Source organism: Astatotilapia calliptera, chromosome 1, assembly GCF_900246225.1.
Source record: "Astatotilapia calliptera chromosome 1, fAstCal1.2, whole genome shotgun sequence".
In the NCBI taxonomy this organism is placed as follows: Eukaryota; Metazoa; Chordata; class Actinopteri; order Cichliformes; family Cichlidae; genus Astatotilapia; species Astatotilapia calliptera.
In genome coordinates, this window is record NC_039302.1 from 33,823,752 (window position 1) to 33,833,267 (window position 9,516).

At 37.9% G+C, this 9,516-nt stretch overlaps 1 long non-coding RNA gene across 1 annotated transcript; it reads right to left on the reverse strand.

Annotated features, from left to right (window-relative positions):
- Positions 1-4,996: 4,996 nt before the first annotated feature.
- LOC113026565 (uncharacterized) lies at positions 4,997-8,736 on the reverse strand. The gene is made up of 6 exons (XR_003272938.1): positions 8,427-8,736; positions 7,316-7,463; positions 7,122-7,210; positions 6,644-6,951; positions 5,776-5,958; positions 4,997-5,681 (listed from the first exon to the last, which is right to left on the reverse strand). It is a non-coding gene; the product is annotated as an uncharacterized LOC113026565 (long non-coding RNA).
- Between the last annotated feature and the right edge of the window lie 780 nt (positions 8,737-9,516).

The window sequence follows — 9,516 nt, forward strand, 5'->3', positions numbered from 1 at the left end:
ACATTTACATTTTATCAAGTGTTTCTGACATAAATAAAACCATTCAAAGGCTATTTGTGTTCAGTGCTTACAGATCCATATTAATGCATAGAAACGATGCCAAATGTGATAAATGCTTTTGTTCAGTTGTCCCTACCAATCACTTCTTTATATGTCAAAGTGACAGACATGGTTTTATATGCAGCATAACTTCAAGTGATATATACTTCCCTTTTTCCTTCCCTATGGCTTGTTCTGAGATTGCAAAGAAACAATGTGGCTGGTGGGCAAGAGGTTACAACACTGATTGTGCAATTTTTTCATCCTTTTCAAATCACCAGCTTCTGCTCTCCAAATGTAACAATCACCAGGAGGGTGGGATAGAGGCGCTGACATTTGACCTGATTTTGAGCAGATCTGTGACCGCTAGCTTGGTGTCTGGCTTTTACGTGCTGCATGTAACTTAAAGTGACACTTGCCTGAAGCTCCCTTGGAGGCGCAAAGCTTGGTTGGCACTCTGAAACCACATATGACAAGCAGGGGGAGGGAGCAAAACAGGGAGTTTGCCAGGGTAAGGGGTGTTTGTCAGAATAACACTAAGCAAAGGCAGTTGGAAAACAATGAAATAAAAAAAAAAGAAAGTGTCTCGCTCTCTTTCTATTCCCATAGGTTTTGTTGTTTGACTTTCTGCTTCTCTTGCTCTTGTGCTGGTTTCTTCACCTAAGAGATGCCCTTGGATAAGTAAGACACCATGAGAAAAAAAAATTACAGGACCCAGGAAAACGTGCAGTTACAGTAAGCGATACAGCAACTGCAAAGATTTTATTGTTTTTTTATTTTAATTTAATATATGTTGTAATTTAACAGATTATTTGATATTTCATTTAGCAGAGATTAACAGGACAAGCAGCAATACAAATAAGCTACGGGATGGGGTTATTGGTTTTAACTGTGAGCTGTTTGACTAAACCAAAGGCAAATTATAAGCTTTGTTTTATGTTGACTGAATATATTTGCTGCAATCTTTTTCTCACTGTGTCTATAAAAAGCTGATAAATAACGATTGTACACTTTCAGGTAATATTACTGAAGACCCACTAAGTTCTGAATTCCTCTATGTATTGTGTGTTGAAATTTTGGGGTCACGCCATGGGACTTTATATCTAGCTTTATATAAAATTAGTGGTTCTGCTCAAGTCTGTTGGATTTGACAGAAAGTAAAAAAAAAAAAGAAAACACGACACATGGGTGGAGTTTATATGTAAAATATTTTCTTATTAAGACCTATTACTGAACCTGATTACTGTTAAATTTCTGCCTGTTTTATATTTCTGTTTTACCCTTTTATTATTTGTTATCTTATGTGCAGCACTTTGTGATTCTGTCTAGAAAGGTGCTATATAAATACAATTTTATTTATTTTATTTGAAACACTGACATTTGAAACTTAAAGCAATCATATAACTTACAAATTTAATCGAGCAAAATACATCGCTAAGAGCTCTCATAATCATAATTTTAATTTTATCACCAGGTAATTCGACAGAGCAGTACAAAAAAACCCCAATTATTTCAGTGCTAATATTTCATCAACAGGTAAGGATGGTTTTTGTCTAGAACCGTTTTTTTGTTTTTTCGTTTTTTTGCAGCACTACTGCTTATACATTGACCCTGGGAGCTCAGCGCACTGCATCTTGAATAACAATTGCAAAACATATGCAAATCATCACCAATTTGACATCACAGTGACAGCATAAAAATACAATAAAATACACAGCCATGATGGAAATAGCAATATCTTTTCTAGGGGAGACTAATGATGAGCATGGCTCGGTCACAGTCCAGACTGTCATCATTGTATATCACGTTATCAAAAGTTATTAAAGTTTTGAGGTTCCAAATTTATTTCCTATGTACGATATTTAAGATGCATTGCCTGTGCCCCATGACCAGCAAAAGCTTAGAGTTCTAAAGGGCCTAAGTCCTCAAGTTAAAGTAAACCAAAAAAAAACCCCAAAAGATTTTTAGCATGTGTTTGTAATGTTCATTTTATTTACTAGCGCTTTGGAATGTAATTATCTCTGAAAGTTAAGTATAAATGCATTTTGAAATTATTATTATTATTATTTTTTTAATATCTGTAATGGTAGTCGGAAAAGATTAGAAAAAAAGGGCCAAAAATTTCAAAAGGACTGATCTTTGGTGTACCCACGTCCCTTCCTTTTTACCATTCCATTCACTGCATTGTCTCTTCCCTTGCCAGACATGTTTTGGTAACAGTGTTGAACCTATGTTGTCAGACATAACTTTTTGTGTGGTCTAATTGTTCTTGAAAATATGATGATGTCAAAAGCAAAACAAAATAATAACATAAAACAAAATAAAAACAAATAACTAGACTTATAATTCACTTTAACTGTGATATTTGAAATGCAATTTTCTTATCAAGAAGTTGGGAAAAGGGAAAACTGTCTCTTTTGAGAGGTTTTCAGGGACTTTCTTGTATTTAAAATAATATTCTGCAAACACTTTTATAACAGTTTGGTTTATATTGTGTATTTTACATGACAAACACATATTCAAGTATTTTGCGCATGGATTAGTTTTAAATTCATCAGTGGGAGAGAAAATGCCTTGGAAGTCTAGAATAGCTGCATAAAAAAGTGAAGTTAAAATATTTGGCAACAGTAACTGAGTCAGTACTGGCATATTGAGTGGCCAGTTATTTGGGGCGCCTTTCAGAAACCCAAGGTCACCTTACAAAGAACAAAATTAATAAAAGGAACAATAGTCATAAAATACATAAAATAAGTAAAAATTGCAAAACAAAGCTTGACAACAGATAAAATCTGTCATGAATCGCTGTGTGGCAGGCAAGCAGGAGTGGTGGACCCAAAATGCAGAACTCAGACACGGAAGTGAAACTTAAGGCGCAGCTTTATTGCTGGGAAAAACCTCGTACAAACTAAACTCACCAAAAGAAAACCAAAAGTCAGAACAGAGGAACCAAGGACTGAAACACTGGAAAGAAACACTAAACTGGAGCAGGAGACCAAACACTAGGAACATAGAAGCAGAACACACAGCTAGTTGAGGGTACGACGCGACACTGACACAGAGAAACACAGGGCTTAAATACACAGACGGCAGTAATCAACACTCTTAGAAGGGATGTGTTAAAATTGACACATCATGTGTTAAATTTTAACACATGTGCTGCATCAGATTAGGGACAACACATGATGTGTCAGTTTTAACACAATTAATGTGTCTCCTCCTTTAACACATCTTCTGTGTTAAAAAATGTAAACACAAAGATGTGTTATTTTGACACAAAGATGTGTTAAAATGTGTACATTTCAAATTTTTTTTAAAAAAGGAGAAAAAAGATGGGTATATATTATACACTTATTGAATTCCATTTTTTATTTGGCATATTATAAATCATTACAAACTGAATGAACAACAACTGTCAGAATCTTTTCAATTAAAATGTTTTAAATTCAATTTTAGCCAAAGCTATATCACAATTTTTACTTTACAAAATCAAACAAAATTCATATCTGACTAGCTTTCTATCTCTCTAGATCATTAAAATGTCAAAAAAAATTGAAAAAAGGGCAATCATATATATGATTGCCCTTTTTTCAATTTTTCAATTTTTTCAATATACACTCAACAAAAATATAAACGCAACACCTTTGTTACTGCTCCCATTCCCCATGGGATGGACGTAGAGACCTAAAATTCATTCCAGATACACAATATAACCATCCCTCCCAAACAGTGGTCACAAATCAGTCCAAATGTGTGGTAGTGGGCACATCTGCCATATTGAGATAATCCATCCCACCTCACAGGTGTGCCACATCAGGATGCTGATCTGACATCATGAGTAGTGCACAGGTGTACCTCAGACTGCCCACAACAAAAGGCCACCCTGGAATGTGCAGTTTTGTCTTACAGCAAAATGCCACAGATGCCACAAGCAATGAGGGAGCGTGCAACTGGCATGCTGACAGCAGGAATGTCAACCAGATCTGTCGCCCGTGCACTGAATGTTCATTTCTCAACCATAAGCCGTCTCCACAGGCGTTTCAGAGAATATGGCAGCACATCCAACCGGCCTCACAACCGCAGACCTCGTGTAACCACACCAGCCCAGGACTTCCACATCCAGCAGGTTCACCTCCAAGATCGTCTGAGACCAGCCACCCAGACAGCTGCTGGAACAATTGGTTTGCACAACCAAACAATTTCTGCACAAACTGTCAGAAACCGTCTCAGGGACGCTCAACTGCATGCCCGTCGTCCTCATCGGGGTCTTGACCTGACTCCAGCTCGTCGCCGTAACAGACTTGTGTGGGCAAATGCTCACATTCGATGGCGTCTGGCACGTTGGAGAGGTGTGCGCTTCACAGATGAATCATGGTTCACATTGTTCAGGGCAGATGGCAGCTGAGAATGTCCCAGTTCTTGCATGGCCAGCATACTCACCGGACATGTCACCCATTGAGCATGTTCGGGATGTGCCTGACCGGCATATACGACAGCGTGTACCAGTTCCCACGAATATCCAACAACCTCGCACAGCCATTGAAGTGGAGTGGACCAACATTCCACAGGCCACAATTGACAATCTGATAGACTCCATGCGACGATGTGTTGCACTGCATGAGGCAAATGGTGGTCACACCAGATACTGACCGGTTCTGGGTCCCCAGACCTCCAATAGCGCAAAAAACTGCACATTCCAGGGTGGCCTTTTGTTGTGGGCAGTCTGAGGTACACCTGTGCACTACTCATGATGTCAGATCAGCATCCTGATGTGGCACACCTGTGAGGTGGGATGGATTATCTCAATATAGCAGATGTGCCCACTACCACACATTTGGACTGATTTGTGACCACTGTTTGGGAGGGATGGTTATATTGTGTATCTGGAATGAATTTTAGGTCTCTACGTCCATCCCATGGGGAATGGGAGCAGTAACAAAGGTGTTGCGTTTATATTTTTGTTGAGTGTATATATATAATGTTCTGATATAATCCAGACAATACATGAATTAAAATTTTTAAAGGTAACAATTGTCATCTTCAACAAATTGTCAACATTTAACAAATGTGCAGTTGCATGCAAACAGAAAAACATACATTTTGGCGAATATAGCATCCAGGTTATACAATTTTGTACCTTGGGTTTAAATACAAAAATCAAAAATTTCAGCCAATCAGTTCATATTGTCTGACCTTTCCACTGCATAGGCATAAAAATGGTCAGTCCTGATAAGCAGTGTATTTGACAAAGATGCCAAATGAGGTTTCTCACCTCTGTGAACAGAGACTCTCTACATTTTGGACAGGTGAACATTTTACTTGCATCCTTTAATCTGTGCAATCAGCTCCAGTACTTTGGTTTTCCTTTGGGTGGACAGCGGCAGGTCATAGACAAAATCAAAGAAGGTGAAGACGGAGCCAAGTGGTGCTGGATAGGACAAGTTACATACCCAGTACAGTTTGAAAAGCTTATCCACAGCACACGTCAGGCCATCATTCAGAGAAATGGTTACTCTGTCATTCTTAGCAACAATGATGTACTGCCTGGTTGCCCTCTTTAGATCACCGATGCATATCAGCTGGGGTTGGTGTGTTGTGGATGATGCTTCAGGATCACTGCAAAGCGATGCAATACTTGTTCCAGGCTTGGAGATGGGGGAAGATAAAGATAGTATTCAGTGAGGTGTAGACAAATGCTTTCCTCAGGTAAATACCGTGAGAACTTTACTGAATACATACCAGTGCAAAAAAGGCTGCAACGACTGGCACCAACTGGTGGGAGTAGGTGTGTTAACACATGGCGGGGGGGTTCTTGTTTCCAGGGCAGCTATTGATTTGAGCTTCGGAATGATACTGGCTTCCCATTTTCGCAAAAAGAGATCCACCTTTCCTCCTGTAAAATTGCCAAACTCCAAGTCCAGCCTACGGAAATAAAAGAAGTGTTTAAGTTTAAAATGAAGCATTAAATACATTAAATCAAAAGTACATTCTGTCCATTTGGTAGCTGTATGGCTAAGATCAAACTTTACAGTATCACATTTCTGTTACTCATTCCACATCTAGCTTACCTACACAGTTAAACAACAATTTACTTGGAGTGGTATTTGAATACAAGTCCATTATTCCTTAATTTTAGCTATGATTTGGGTCCCATCAGACCCTGAGAAAAAATTAGGACTTTTTAGCTGATGTTCAACTTTCTAGCAGACAATTTCTTATGTTGTCTATCTGCGGTTTGTCCTGTAGAGCTTTTTTGTTGAAAATAGTGCTGCTGAAAGCAGAGTTTCATACAGGTTTAGGTGATTTTTTTGTAGGGTTTTCACTTCCACGAGCAGCACTTTCTGCATTGTCATTTGATGTCCCTACTATTAGATAGTCATTTGGTGGTACGACTAAGATTTTGGACCATGTGAAAAGTGATGCTCATTGTAATCAGTGCGCAGGGAGTAATGATCAAACTCTGAAGTTATAAAACTTTCAAAATATTCACTAGGAGCTCATAAACATACCTCCAAATGTATCGACTCCTGTTACATACTTTGTATGCAAAACACAACTGAGTGGAGAAGGAGTACATAAACCATTACCAGAGAACCAAGCAACTTACCAGACTTGGCATGTCCAAAAACCGTGGGTACTCTCCGAATATTCCAGGCTCTGAGACTGGTGTATGTTTCCTCCATGCCTGACATGATAATTGGAAGGTTCTCAGCTGAGGGCCGCAATAACTTGGGTGACCCACTCATCTGTGCTGCTGGTATTCCCATCCTCTCGCCTGAGCTTCTTGTCTTCACCACAGTCATCTGTCACTTTTCGCTTCTTATAATGTCTCTGCCCCTGGTCGAGATTCCGTCTAAGGTTGCGCAGTTTAGTCTCTAGGAATCCACAATGAGAGACTGGATCATAATAATGCTCCTGAGGAAGAAAGGACAGAGGTATATGGGTAACAGCTGAGCAATTTTAACTGAGAAAAAAAGCTCTAATAAATAATTAGATAAAGGTTAAACGATACACAGTAAGTGGGAACAAGTGCAATTTACAGTATGTAGTGGAATTTACATTATTAAAATGCTAAATTTACTTACAAATCCTTCCCCCTGTCCTGCCACTTAAGGGTGGAAAAGTGGTGAGGATGCTTTTTGCTACAGTTAGCTTCTCTGTACTAAGAGGGTAACTGGAAAACAAAGGTAAACTTTTTTACTTCTGTGCACTTCAACATTTTTAAAGGAAAACATTCATTGCAAAATTTTAACAAAGTACAGTAAAGTGCAATACTTACTAACCACACCTCTCCACCAAATCCCCAATGCAAGTCTTCACAAGGAGCCTCCTCGATGGCACCGACAGGTTTCATACTCCTTAAGAATCTGTGGGGCTTTCCTGAGTGACTTCAGGGGTTGACTTTGTTCTTCTGTGGTAATGGTAGACTGTGTAAAGGCAACACCAGACACTTTACCTCTCTGCAATAATCTTCTAGTTGCTACTTGGTGAATAAATCTGATCCTGACTAATAGTGATGTCTGATGTCTGTGGCACTGCTGACAATAAGAATTTTTTTTTTTTTTACAAATTTCTTTCTCATCTATAAAAGTGGTTACAAGGACTTTGACAGATTCTAAGTTGTCATATGTGTGCTGAAAAAATGAAACACATGGCTAAATAAGTAAGATAATTTGCATGGTCAAGTTGCTGTTGTTTGGTTTTTTAAATAACACTGACTATTACTTCCTCAGAAGTTCTGCATAAAAAAGAAACTATATCAGAGCATGTTTCCAGCAATAAGCCTTAAAAAAGAATGTGCACATACTTTAGTTAATCATACTAGATGCAAAAACTGCTTTAACTGCTTGAAAAAATAATTATCTCTGTCAATATGAGGTATATTTCATGTTAAAGTTACTCAGTCTTTATTCCTATTCTCTGCTAGTAAACGAATGGTCGCGGTGATAACTACATTTGCTATATTCAGAGCTAACGACAATATTGTCATTTTACTCAACACTGCTACGGTTAGGTGCTGACTCTGGCGTTGCTCGTAGACAACATAATGCCTGTCGGAGCCGCTAGCCAACTACCACACTGGTTCTAAGAGCAATTTCTGAATACTCTAATACATAAATAAAGTAAATAGATAAATACATGAATAAAGTAATACATAAAAATACTACCAAAACACATTAACTCTAATGGAGTATGGCACGAAATCCAAGAACTAATAATAAAATTAAGAGTAGGATATGTTAGCAAGACTGTTACATTAAGGTTAGCTAGGTATAGTTAAGCAGTAATTAACTTAAACTCTAAACTCCTATATTTTATATAAATTCACATTCTTCCAGAAACCCGGCATATTTTCAGTACATTAAGATAAACTGGTAAATGATACTTACTGTAAGGTCTGACAACATACTAGGCGACGTAACCTCCATCTTTGTCTCCTTTGTCTCATTGGCGCGAAAGATAGCGCCCCCTTCCCGCCGCCGCCGGTATGTCATGTTGCTGGGCAGAATTTGTTTCAATTTTAAGCATGTGTGTTCTTACTCATTTCATTTTCTACTTTTGCTTCAATTGTATTCACATGTTACGGTCAAAATTAAGCCTGTTCTTTGTGGATACTTATGCTTATAGTATAGCCATGGCCATTAATTGGTATGCCATACATATTGAGAAATAAAAAATTAATCCTCTTTCAGAATTTTAGTACACCATACCTTGGTCCACATTACATTATAAAATGTTTTATTTGTTGAAAGTAATGAGGAAAGGATTAAGGAAAACAAACAATAACTAAACATTTTATTTATTCAGTTAATATAGTTATAATACATTGTTAATCTACAATTTATTTCACTAAACACAGGGCTAGTATCAAATTACTGAGCTGCTAATTTTAGGTCCTGTTGTTAGATTCTGAAAATAACACACAAAATGTGTTAAACTGTGCAACACATCAAGTGTGTTAAGCGTTTTACACATTTTTTCAATGTTTACACATTTTCTTACACATGTTATGTTAAAATTTACACAAAATGTGTTAATAGTGTAACAACACATTTTTTGTGTCATTTTTTAACACATCCTTTCTAAGAGTGAAGGGATGAGAGACAGAAGGGGAACACACCTGGGAGAAATCACAGCTGACGAGACAGGGGAAACGTAACTGAGCACACTCACATATGACACAAACCTTCACAATAAAACTGGAAACTCAGACACATGGAACCAGGCAAGACATTGAACTAAACAGACAGATTCACAAACAGATGGGGTGACACCATAGACAGAGACAGACTCAAAGGCAGACCAAATATAACACACAGAACTCAAACAATAATAATCATCATCATCATAAACTAGAAAATGATAACTAAAAGCGCTGGGTCACCGACCCAGGACCATGACAAAATCAGCAATAAAGCGAATAAACCAGTTTAAACAGATGTGTTTTGAGCTGTGACTTAAATACGGAAAGGGAGTCAA